Raw genomic sequence first — 8,244 nt, 5'->3', positions numbered from 1 at the left:
CTCGGACCTTGCATCTATTTCCCTTAACAATTTCTCAATGGAGGAGTTGGAGCTTGGTGTTTTTATGTATGGTTGTTGTTAAAATTATTGTTGGTTTTGTTGTTGGTATTGGGGGTTAAATGGTTGTTGTTTGTTGGTGAGGTTATTTATATGGTGGGTTTTGTTGTTGGTTGCGGTAATTTTCCCTTAGAGGGGGTGGAATGTAGTTTGGGTTGTCATGTTGTCGTTGACCCCGAAAATTGGAGCCTTGGCCTTGATTGTATTTTCTTGAATAATCGGGCTTGGGTGGAGGCATGTATTGTAGTTGTTGGTACTTGGGGTCCAATGGTTGCCCCGCATAAGAAAGTTTTGGATCTTGATTTGAAAACGCTCGTTAGAACGGTTCTTGGCGTTGGGAATTGTATTGCCGAGGTCCACCTTGCCCTTGAAGAGCAAAGCATTCTTGTTGATATTGGTCATCTTGTCCGATTGATGAGAAATACTCAATTGTATGTCCGACACCGCCGCAATAATCACAAGACATTGGTGGAGGGTGCTTTCTTAGAGGAGACCTACGCTCTTGGACATAGTATATCCTAGAGTGGCTAGGCCCACCTTCTTGAACTTGGCGTACCTCTCCTTGCTTCTTTTCCATCTTAAACTCATTAAACCTCTTGTTCAAGTCATCCAACTTGGCTTTGTACTCCGCTTCATTTCTAGAAGACCCTTCACTCTTGTACTCACTATCCCTTGTATAGCTACTCTCCATCTCGGAAATATTTTGGATCATTTCCGTGATTTGAGCATTGTTCATCTTATCAAAATTACCGCCGGATGCCGCTACAATCATATCCCGAAATCTTTGTTCAAGAGTTTGGAAAAAGGTTTGGGTGGTCATCCATTTTCGGATACCATGGTGAGGATAAGATGAGAGAAGGTCCCTAAAACGTTCCCAAGCTTCACTTAAGGATTCCATGGGTCTTTGCTTGAAATTTTGAATCTCATGTCTAATCCTTGAGGTCTTAGATGGTGGGTAAAACTTGTTGATGAAAGCCTTGGATAAAGCTTCCCAAGTAGTAAAGGTACCCGATTCATGAGAATTTCACCACTTATTAGCATTATCCTTCAAGGTCAAAGGGAAGAGCATTAGTAGCATTTGCTCTTCAGTTACACCGTTGTGCTTGATGGATCCCGCTTTTTCCTTGAATGTAGTGAGGTGTTCATTGGCATCCTGACTTTTAATTCCATGGTACACATCTTGTTGCATGTAGTTGATAACATGGTGTCGTAGTTCAAAGGTGTTGGGAGCAAGAGCTCCATAGTTTATTGGCGAACAAGCCCGGTTAGGGTCCGGTCTATTGTAGTATCCCATAGGTTGGTCTCCCATGTCGTGTCTATGGGGTTGTTTCTTGGAGAATTTGGGGTATTTGGTGATTTAGGTGAGTCGGTGTTGTTGGTATGATGTGAGTGGGTGGGTGAGCTTATGGGAGAAGGAATTAGGAAGAGGTTTGTTGGAATGTTGAGAGGGGTTAGGGTGGAAGAGGAGGGTGGTGGGCTTTGAGTCGCAATTGTGGAAGGTGGTGATTTTTGTGGGTTGACAAAGGATGGAGATCTCCGAATTGCCGAAAGAGCTTGTCGTCTTCTTTCCCGAAAAGTTCTCTCACTCTCTCGATCAAGAGGGAAGAGAGGTCCGATATAGCACCTATTCATGCACTCAAAAAAAGAGATCAAATGGTTCTAATGCAAGGTTGCACTAGGACAATGGAGGGAAAAACAAGCAAATAAAAGAACTAAGCCTAGATGAAAACAAATAATCCTATCCATTATCGCCGTCCCTGGCAACGACGCCAAAAACTTGTTGTAGAATTTTATTTATACCTCACAAGTGTACGAGGGTGTCGTGTGTATGTGAGGGTCGTACCCAAGGGACGACTATTGTGGCACTAGGATTTCTCGTTTAGACACTAGTTTAGCTCAATCAAAGGGAGTTGGTTGATTTTTAAACTAATAACGAAATTGAAACTAAATTAATTAAAAACAAGGCAATTACTAAGTGGTTTCTACCAATAATTGGGGAAACTAGGATGTTCGGGTTCACTTATGTAGATAAGAATGAGAATGCATATAGGTTAACAAAACTCAAGAGTAAATGCAAAGGAAAGACCCAACCTCTCGATGTGAGACTAATCCTAGGTTAAAGATTGATTAAGCTCTCACTTAATTAATCAAAACCCCAAATTTAATCATATAATTCCTAAGTACTAGTCAAGCTCTCACCCAACAAGTAGAAAAGATAGTGTAAACAATGAAATTCTCATTCAAGCAATTACACAAACACCATATATGCATGATAAAATTAGTAAGCATTTACTCAAGAATTATAGTCTTTCTATATCATAATTTCATCCTATAATTCCACATACGATCCCCCTCTATCCTAGTAGGAGACTACTCACACATGTTGACAATTATAGGCACAAAAGATGCAAACTTTGACATGAAATAAGATGAAGAAAACATGTTGTATAATACTCTAATTAAGCACACAATGAAATGTAGACAAATGAAATATCAAAGAACTAGAAGAGGAATTATACCAACAAGGAACGGAGTTGCAATATTTGATTGATAAGATGAAGTATAATCTTCCCCAATCTTCAAATAACAACCCAATTATGTAATGTAAACTAATAAAACCACTAGATCTACTAATAACTAGAGAGAATTTGAGAGTAATTAGGCACTAACTATGGAAAGATTAAAGCTTTAATTATCTAAGTACTTGATGCTAATTTCTAGGGTTTTATCTAGGGTAGTGTGTCAACTATGAATTACAAATAGGGTATATATAGGTTCATATAAATTTAGGGTAAAATTACAAGGAATGCTGAAATTCGTCTAAAATGGATCCCAGCCGGTAGACCGGCTGCCGGTAGACCGGCTGCCGGTTGGCCCACCGGCTAGGAGTCTTCTGATATATAATTGTTGAAATTTGGATCATCAGGTAGGCACAGCCGGTGGACCGGCTTACGGTTGGCCCACCGGCTGGGAGCCTCCTGATGATTTTCTTCCATTTCTTCATTCTTCATGGCTTCCCAGCCGGCGGTTGGCCTACCGGCTGGGAACCTCTTGTAACATTTCTTCATAATTTAGCCTTGACTCAAGTAGGGGAGCTCCCAGCCAGCAGACCGGCTGGGAGGCCACTTCAGCTTCTTCTCCTCCTCTTCTTCATTTCAACTTCCAAGACCGTTTCACTTGCTCTCGAGCCTTCATTTCCATCTCGATTCCTGCAATATGAGACAAGATTAATAGGGCATAGGGTCAGGACACCAAAATGCAAGCAAAGTGACGCTAAACCGTGTAGAAACGGTTCAAAATAAATGGAAAAGAGGGGGGAAACATGACAAAATAATTACACATCAGTTTAACTAAGGGCAAGCTTCAAACTTCAACAATCAAGGGCCTAGGGGAAACTTTCAAGGGCAAAACAATAACAACCAAAACTCTAGCAATCGAAATGAATATGGATTTGCTCTTCCTTTAGCCAACCAACCCTAACAAGAACAAGCAAGTGAACCTTCGATTGGGGACGTGATTAAATTGCTAAAGAATATGCAAAATCAACATACCCAAGAGATGCAAAACGTGGCAAGTGCTCATAAAAGAGAGTTGAGGGAAAGTGAGGCACGGATGGTTTCTCAAGCATTGGCCAATCCTCAAAGACCTCCGGGTGGTTTCCTTGCCTAAGGCCAAAGCTCCAAAGATGCCTCGGCAAACCATCAAGCCCATGCAGTTGTTTTGAGGAGTGGGGTTGAGCTTGAAGACCCTTATAAGGATCTTGATATTGATGTTGATCCAAAAAGGAAGCGGGTTGTTATGAATGATGGTCGGGAGAGTCCACCATTGACTCCCTCGGCTAGGATGAGTGAGTTGAAAAAGGGTAAAGTGACCAATGAAACAACAAGCATGGGAGCACCCTTGGATGAAAGGGTTGATGGTAATGTTGAAGACCTCCCATATGAGGAGGAAAGGAGCAAAGATAATGAGGAGGAGATTCTTGTTCAACCTCCAACTAAGGTATCAAACAAGCCAACATCCCCAAAGGTATCCTTTAACTCTCAAATTGTTAATATCCCCTATCCCACTAGAGCTTTAAAAAATAGGGAAAACTTCAAGTATACAAAATTTTGTGAAATGTTGGGAAAACTTGAAGTGACCCTACCCTTTACCGAAGTGATATTGAACATGCCAACCTACACCAAGTTTCTAAAAGATCTCTTAACCAAGAAGAGGACCTTGGGTGACCAACAAATGATGGTTATGGAAGAAGAGTGTAGTGCTCTTCTTTTAAACAAGATGCCACATAAGCTTAGTGACCCGGGGAACTTCTCCATACCATGTGTAGTTGGTGGTGTTCCGATATCTATAGCTTTGTGGGATTTAGGGGCAAGTGTAAGTGTACTTCCCTTGAAAGTTGCCAAGAAAATTGGTATTTGTGACTTAGTTCCAACGAACATGACTCTCCAATTGGCGGATTGTAACACCCCCATACTCCAAGTGCCTTACCAGGACCACTCAGGTATGAAGACATTACCATCTCGGTTACCCGAGGCAATGATAATCAAACAACAATGAAGAAACAACGTTTATTATAAATGATTTAGCGAATAGTTACAATCCTCAAAACCAAACCAAAAGTACGATACATGTTCTCAAACTGACTGTTCTAACTGAAATGTAAATAAACTAAAAGCTACAGCGGAAGACTCCTATCATCATGTCGTGGCATCCCAGCTATCCCAGTACTCATCTCAATACCTGCTCAATATCTGCTCACCATCCCCGAATGGATCACCGCAGGTTTACAAAACAACACCGGGGTCAGTACTAATCACACAATCAATATAAACAACAATGATAAGATAAACAGAGACATGACTTAAGCGTCACACACACACACACAACCAACCAATTCCCATCATCTCAATCTTGATCGTCCCCTTTGGACCCACCACGCCGATGGGGGACCGGCCGTACCCACCAAATCCCCGCTCCACATAGTGAGCGATAACCCTGTCCATTAATGTGCACATCCCTTCTGTGGCGGGTTCCACAGAAGGCGAAACTAGGGCGTGAAGTCACTCCCGCAAGTGACCCCACTCAGCCGAGGCCACGCCTCGCGAACCATCAACAACGTTCTCAACCACAATTACAGTACAATTATTATATCAAACAACCAAATACAATACATCAACCAATATCCCATTATGGGACTAATACTGAGTAGGAAATCCTACCTAGTATGCACACAATCAGACGGTCTCTACTGCTGAGTCAAAAAACCTCTTCTATAAACCATCCTCCTATCATACAACACATAGAGGCTACCACATCACATACTACACATAAAACCCCCAATCTCTAAATTAGGGTTTAACCAAATCAAAGGAAATACAATAAAAAGGGTACATAGATCTTATCCTCGACGCAAGGAACTCAACGGTATGAACAACGACAAGAGCGACCGTCGAACTCGGGAATTGCTAAGAATGCGATTAAGAAGATGAACTTGTTTGCTTTCTCTCTTAAACAGGAATTTAGGTTTTGTAAAAGTGATTTAGAATAATGACGACGAAGCTTAAATACCTTAATCGCATAATTAACAAAACCCGAGAAAACTCCCCGTAAAACCGGACACTCGATCGAGTACCCAAGGTACTCGATCGAGTACCCCCTTACTCGATCGAGTGCCCCAGCTACTCGATCGAGTACCCAACAAGTCAGAAACTATTTTATTTCGCAACTTACCCTTACTCGACAGAGTAACGCCTACTCGATAGAGTACCCCAAGACTTTTAAATACGGAGTATTACAGTCTTCCCTCCTTAAAAGGAACTTCGTCCCCGAAGTTCAAACCACTACTAAACAAAGGTACTCCCACAACATTCCCGACTCAACCCTCAAACAAAATTCAACATAAAACATGTTACTAACCCAACACATCCCGACAAACATACCGACACAACATATAAAAGGGGTATAAAACTCTTAAAAACTGTTCGCGATCATCTCCTACCCCCCTAAAAGAAACAAGGTTACGTCCCCGTAACCATACATACCGGATCAAAAAGGAAAGGGTAACGCTCTTTCATAGCTTCCTCTGGCTCCCATGTAGCTTCCTCGGTCTCGTGGTTAGACCACAGGATCTTAAGCAAAACTGTCTCACCACTCCTAGTCTTTCTAACCTTTCGGTCTAGAATCTGCTTAGGCACCTCAAGATATGATAAGGACTCATCTAGCTCTAAGCTCTCTGCCTCTAACACATGTGACGGGTCACTCACATACTTCATTTTGCGATACATGAAACACATTATGCACTCTCTCTAATGCAATTTGGTAAAGCCGACGATAAGCAACTTCCCCAACTCGCTCTAAGATCTCATAAGGCCCTATAAAATTCTGACTTAGCTTGCCTTTCTTCCCAAATCTCATAACCCCACGCATAGGAGACACTTTCAAAAGAACCTTGTCCCCAACTTGAAACTCTATGCCCCGGCGATGTAGATCTGCGTAACTCTTTTGTCGATCTGATCTTTGCTCTCATCCGTTCCCGATCATCTTAATCTGTTCCACCATCTCATGCACCATCTCTGGTCCTAAAACCCTTTGCCTCAAAGACTATCGTCCCAACAGATTGGACTCCTACATCTCCTCCCATACAAAGCCTCAAACGGTGCCATACCTATCTTTGGTGTGATACTGTTATTGTAAGAAAATTCTATCAAGTCTAACCTCTGCTCCCAGCTACCACCAAAATCCATCACACAAGCTCGCAACATATCCTCAAGAGTCTTGATTGTTCTCTCGATCTGCCCGTCGTCGCAGGATGAAATGCTGTACTCATCTTCAAAGTTGTTCCCAACGATTCCTGCAACTCCTTCCAAAACCTCGATATAAACCTCGCATCTCTGTCAGACACTATGTCCTTAGGGACTCCATGTAACTTAAGCACGTTCTTTCGATAGGCCATAGCCAATTGTGCCTTAGTCCATGTATCTTTCATTGGAACAAAGTGAGCTGACTTGGTCAGACGATCCACTATCACCCAAATCATGTTGTTACCTTGTTGACTCTTCGGCAAACCCACAATGAAATCCATGGAAATGGATTCCCACTTCCACTCAGGTACCTCTAAAGACTGAATCTTACCTTGTGGTCGTCTCTGTTCCCCTTTAACTCTCTGGCATGTCAAACAACGGGACACAAACTCAGCTGTCTCTTTCTTCATCCTAGGCCACCAAAACGTTTTCTTCAAATCCTTGTATAGCTTGTCTCCACCTGGATGAACTGAATATGGTGTGCAATGCGCCTCTGTCATGATAGTCTTTTTCAACTCCTCATCATTAGGAACACACCACCTACCGTCAAACCTCAAACTACCATCTCGTATGAATAGAAAGCAGGGACACTTTGTCCCTTTCTCTACTCAAGCTCTCCACTCCACTATCTTAGGATCCAAAGCCTGCTTACCTCGAATATCATCATAAAACTCAAGATGTACTGTCATATCACCCATGGCATCTCCTTTCTGCATCATATGTATCCCAAAACTCGCTACCTCATCCCTCAGCCTCATCAAGGATAGAGCTGTACACAGAGAATGTACACTCTTCCTACTCAAAGAATCAGCAACAACATTGGCCTTCCCTTCATGGTAGATGATTTCCATGTCATAATCGCCAATCAGCTCCATCCACCTCCTCTGTCTCATGTTCAACTCCTTCTGCGTGAAGATGTACTTGAGACTCTTGTGATCAGAAAATACCTTAAAGATTGCTCCATAAAGGTAATGTCTCCAAATATTGAGAGCAAACACCACTGCACCCAACTCCAGATCATGAGTAGGGTAGTTCTCCTCATAAGGCTTCAATTGCCTAGAAGCATAGGCAATCACTTTACCATTCTGCATCAACACACATCCCAGCCCATTCTTGAGGCATCGTATAAACCTCAAAGTTCTCGCTCCCTTCAGGCAATGCTAAGACAGGAGCTGTGGTCAAACGCTCCTTTAATGTTTGGAACGCCGTCTCACAACTCTCATCCCAATGAAACCTGTTCTCTTTCCTCATCAACGCTGTCATAGGTCTAGCTATCTTGGAGAAATCCTTCACGAACCGTCTGTAGTATCCAGCTAAACCCAAGAAACTCCTAACCTCAGCAACATTCTTTGGTGCTTCCCACTTTGTCACTGCCTCTATCTTTGCC

General features: G+C 42.4%; 1 non-coding gene across 1 annotated transcript; it reads left to right on the top strand.

The window, feature by feature from the left end:
* The first annotated feature begins 887 nt into the window (after positions 1-887).
* On the top strand, positions 888-994 carry LOC141609635 (small nucleolar RNA R71). The gene has a single exon (XR_012527558.1). It is a non-coding gene; the product is annotated as a small nucleolar RNA R71 (small nucleolar RNA).
* The last annotated feature ends 7,250 nt before the right edge of the window (positions 995-8,244 follow it).

The sequence above is a fragment of the Silene latifolia genome, chromosome 10 (genome assembly GCF_048544455.1).
Source record: "Silene latifolia isolate original U9 population chromosome 10, ASM4854445v1, whole genome shotgun sequence".
NCBI lineage: Eukaryota > Viridiplantae > Streptophyta > Magnoliopsida > Caryophyllales > Caryophyllaceae > Silene > Silene latifolia.
This window is presented reverse-complemented; position numbering and strand designations above follow the sequence as displayed.